Source organism: Cyclopterus lumpus, chromosome 5 (genome assembly GCF_009769545.1).
Source record: "Cyclopterus lumpus isolate fCycLum1 chromosome 5, fCycLum1.pri, whole genome shotgun sequence".
NCBI lineage: Eukaryota > Metazoa > Chordata > Actinopteri > Perciformes > Cyclopteridae > Cyclopterus > Cyclopterus lumpus.
This window is the reverse complement of record NC_046970.1, coordinates 887501-892500: the sequence shown is the minus strand read 5'-3', so window position 1 is coordinate 892500 and position 5000 is coordinate 887501. Positions and strand designations below refer to the sequence as shown.

Below are 5000 nucleotides of genomic sequence, written 5' to 3'. Positions count from 1 at the left end.
CTCTCCTCTTCCTCTCCTCTCCTCTCCTCTCCTCTCCTCTCCTCTCCTCTCCTCTCCTCTCGTGGTGAGCGTGTGGCAGGTGGAGGTGGTTGTGAGTTTTGTGGTGGAGTTTGGATCATTGTTTGTCTGCTTTGGTTCCTCTTTACGCACATGACCAGGTAAGAGAGAGAGAGCTTTCCGTGGACGCGGCCGGTCCCGTGAACGCTGCTGGTCCCGTGGTCGCGGCTGGTCCCGTGGTCGCGGCTGGTCCCGTGAACGCTGCTGGTCCCGTGGTCGCTGCTGGTCCCGTGGACACGGCTGGTCCCGTGGACACGGCTGGTCCCGTGGTCGCGGCTGGTCCCGTGAACGCTGCTGGTCCCGTGGTCGCGGCTGGTCCCGTGGTCGCGGCTGGTCCCGTGAACGCTGCTGGTCCCGTGGTCGCTGCTGGTCCCGTGGACACGGCTGGTCCCGTGGTCGCGGCTGGTCCCGTGGTCGCGGCTGGTCCCGTGAACGCTGCTGGTCCCGTGGACGCTGCTGATCCCGTGGACGCCGCTGGTCCCGTGGACGCTGCCAGATCCCAGAGTGGGCCAGCTACTGAGGGACAAGAGGATAGAGTTGAGCTCTTTCCTACAGGAGAGAGCAAAGGGAGCTCTGGTTAGGGCTCGGTTTCTCCAGGTGAAAGACATGGATGGCCCAACCTCGTTCTTTTTCAATTTGGAGAGATCAACTGCACAGAGGAAACAAATGACCTGTCTGAAGCTCCCGGGAGGCAGGGTAACCACGGACCAAAAGGAGATGAGGATCCATGCCATGGATTTTTACACCACGCTGTTTGGGGAAGAACAATGCTGCCAAGAGAGCCGTAAGGAGCTCCTGGAGGGGCTTCCACGTCTCAGCCCAGAGGAGAGGGCTGCGCTGGACGGGGAGCTGACGCTGGAGGAGCTGACGGTTGCGGTGGACCAGATGACCTCGGGAAGAACTCCGGGAATCGACGGCCTCTCCACGGACTTTGTGAAGCATTTCTGGAATATCATCAGTCCTGACTTCCATGGTGTCCTGATGGAATGCTTTAGGACAGGATCGCTTCCTGTTTCCTGCAAACGAGCAGTCCTCTCCTTGCTGCCTAAGAAGGGCGATTTGGCTCTCCTCAAGAACTGGAGACCAGTGGCCCTGCTTTGCATGGACTACAAGGTGCTCTCCAGAGCCTTGTCCAACAGACTCAGAGGCTACTTGGGATCAATTGTTAATAGTGACCAGACATACTGTATCCTGGGTTGAACAATCATGGACAATATATTTCTTATTCGTGATGTACTGGATGTGTGTAGATTTCACGATGTAGATGTTGGTATTGTCTCCCTGGATCAGGAAAAGGCCTTTGACAGGGTGGACCACTCCTATTTGTTTTCTTCACTTAGGGCTTTTGGGTTTGGTGAAGGTTTTCTATCTTGGGTGGGTTTGTTGTACAGCGGTGCAGAATGCATGGTGAAAATGGGAGCTGGGCTGGGCCGACCGATCCCTGTACGACGAGGGATAAGGCAGGGTTGTCCTATTTCAGGGCAGCTTTACAGCCTTGCTTTTGAACCCTTGTTATGCAGGTTGAGGAGTCGGCTCAGTGGTCTGTCACTGCCAGGGTCCTCCAGCCTTAGTCGTCCTCTCACTGTGTCAGCATATGCTGATGATGCAAACATTTTCATTAGGCATCAGGGTGATGTTGGTTTGCTGCAGGATATCTTGTCACTCTATGAGAATGCCTCTTCTGCACGGGTGAATTGGGAGAAATCGGAGGCCTTATTGGTGGGACGGTGGACGGAGCAGGTGGTGCCTCACCTGCCCGGAGGTCTTCAGTGGAGAAAAGAGGGATTGAAGGTGCTGGGTGTGTTCTTGGGTTCGGAGGTCTATCAGAAAAAGAACTGGGAGGGAGTTGAGGGGAAGGTGTGTGTCCGTCTCTCTAAGTGGAGATGGTTACTGCCCCAGCTGTCCTTTAGGGGGAGAGTCCTGGTTGCTAACAACTTGGTTGCCTCGACTCTGTGGCACAGACTCATCACGCTGACACCACCAGGAGGCCTCATAGCAGCGGTACAGAGGTCTGTTGTGGACTTCTTCTGGTCGGCACTGGATTCGTGCAGCAGCTCTCTATCTGCCTGTGGCAGAGGGGGGGCAGGGCCTCATTGATATCCAGTCCAGGGTCCTCTCTTTCAGACTGCGGACTGCACAGAAGCTGCTTTATGACTGCGGCCCCAGCTGGATGGACGCTGCTCGACTGCTGCTGAGGAGGGCTGGGCGGTTGGGATACGACAAACAGCTCTTTCTCCTACAACCTGAGGAAGTGGACTTGGCTGGACTGACGTCGTTCTACAGCTCTGTCCTGCAGGCCTGGCAAGTGTTTAACTTCTCATGTAAACCCAACGAGGCTCCAGGCGTGTGGCTGCTGGAGGAACCTCTGTTTTTCAACAGGTTCATTAGGACTCAAACGCTGCAGTCTGCCAGCCTACGGACGCGGCTAAGAGAAGTCGGCTGCACCAAACTGGGACATTTGGTGAGGATGTCATCATCGTCATCAGCCGTGGTCGCCTTCAACATCGCGTCTGTCAGGTTGACTGACAGGATAGTGAAGGAGGTCTGAGCTGAGAGCAGTTGTAGGACGCCATGCTCTGTCTGGCCGGTGGGATGAAGAAAGTGAGTACACCCCCCCCACTCTGCTCATCGCCCCGGTGGTGGGGGACTGGCAGGAGGGAGGAAATCAGCTGCTGACTTTCACAACCCCTCACCTGGACAGTTTTCAGGCAGCGGGGAAAAAGGCAATTTACGAAATCTGCGTCAAAGTTGTGAACCTGCGCTCTTTGTCGGGGTTGAAGGAGTCGAGTTGGACCGAGTCCTTTGGCCCAGGTTTTTCCCCGAGGGGCAGCTGGAGGTGCTTGTACAAAATGCCCGTTGAGAAGCGGACAGCAGACCTCCAATGGAGGGTTGTACACGGGGCAGTAGCCACAAATAGATACCGGGCACACCTGGACCCTCTCATTGGGGAGGAATGCTGTTTCTGACCCTGGAGCACTTGTTTGCTCGGTGTCCTCGGCTCTCAGTACTGTTTGAACTTTTGAAAGTGTGGTTTCAGGGGCTTGGAGAGAGTTTTTCTTTGTATTTATTCATTTTCGGGCCAAAATATTCCGCAAAAAAGAAGGCTGTCCACACGCTGGTGAACTTTCCGGTTCTGCCAAGCTAGCCATCTGGCTGACGCGTAAGAATCGGGCCGGGGGTTCTGGTTGTGAGGACCCGGTGCAAGTCATGAAGGGACTGTTGAAAGCTCGACTCAGGCTGGAACACGCTTATTACACGGCAATGGACAACATACAGACTTTCAGGGGTAGATGGACTACGGGGAGCATTTTATGCTCAGTGGGTGATGGTGGAGAGCTGGTGCTGAACGATTGATTGTCCTTGTTCTGTGGTTTGTTTGTTTGTTTGTTTGTTTATTATTTGTTTGTCTTTCAAGGGATGTTTTGAGTTTTAGAGTGGTTTCTGTTTTCACTGCAATAGTGGAATAAAGGAATTTTTAAAACCAAACCTCTCTCTCCTCTCTCTCCTCTCCCTCTGCTCCTCCTCTCCTCCTTCTTTCCTCCCTTTACCGGACTCCCTCGCTCTCCCTCTCCGTCTCTCTATCTCTCCGTCTTCCCACTCTCCTCCCTTTGCCTTCTCTATGCAGTGGAGAAGCTTTTTATATCCCACACATCACAGCCCGGTTACAATCAATAGCATTTAAGTCTGCTTGAATGGGAGGGTTTGCAAGGAACATGCAACGTCCACGTGCATGCACACACACAACCACAAACACACATACATATGAACACACACATATTTCTCACACACAACCACACACATCTGATCTCATCCATCTTCTCCATAACATAATTAGAATCAGCAGCTCTGAGATGACTCACACGGCTTGAGATTGAGACTGAACCGTGTTTTGATAAGGGGGGGGGGCGGGGTGTGTGCGTGTGTGCGTGTGTGTGTGTGTGTGTGTGTGTGTGTGTGTGTGTTGGGGGGGGGACCCAAAACAAAACAGATTCAAGGTGTCAAAGAAAATCAACTCAAAGTAAATTCAATTTCACTACACACAGTGCTCAGAGTACATTGCAATCATCTCAGTCCATATAGATGTGTACATCATATTCAGGAGAGGAGGAAGAGGATGAGGAAGAGGAAGAGGAGGAGGAAGAGGAGAGGAGATGAGAGGAGAGGAGAGGAGAGAGGAGAGGTTTTGGTTCATTTCTCCACACTCATGGAGACACCAAACATCATCATATTAGTTCAGCCTTAACAAAAAAACTTAAATAAATTAATAAAACCAACTCTTCCAGCCTCAGAACAACAAACAAAGACAAAACAAACAAACAAACAAACAAACAACAAAAACAGCACAAATGGTTCAGTGCATATACATTTACACAACAGAAAAAAAAGAGCCCTCTATTTCCGCCCTGACCACGAGAAGCCGACCCTTCACCACCTCAGTGAGGACAAGATGGAGGCCCCCAGTGTTCTCCTGAACAGCTGCTGTGGGAACCGACCCTTCACCACCTCAGTGAGGACAAGATGGAGGCCCCCAGTGTTCTCCTGAACAGCTGCTGTGGGAACCGACCCTTCACCACCTCAGTGAGGACAAGATGGAGGCCCCCAGTGTTCTCCTGAACAGCTGCTGTGGGAACCGACCCTTCACCACCTCAGTGAGGACAAGATGGAGGCCCCCAGTGTTCTCCTGAACAGCTGCTGTGGGAACCGACCCTTCACCACAAAGATCCACCTGGTCTGCTGCACCGTGTGAGTCTCCTGTGAGAATCAACCCTCCACCTTTCTGAGTGAGACTTCAGAGATCAACGCCCTCTTCTTCAGATCCAGAGTCAGCCCAGAAGTAACAAGTGAATCAATGACTGACACACGTACTCATGACCTTTTAGTCCTTTTCTTCACTACTTTCCCCTCCAGTGCACCCCGTAGATACGTAATGTGTTTCTTCAGCC

General features: G+C 52.7%; 1 protein-coding gene across 1 annotated transcript in view; it reads left to right on the top strand.

Annotated features, from left to right (window-relative positions):
• Positions 1–5000, top strand: part of LOC117730363 (calmodulin-binding transcription activator 1-like) — an 82991-nt gene that overhangs the window by 43599 nt on the left and 34392 nt on the right. The window lies entirely within an intron of this gene.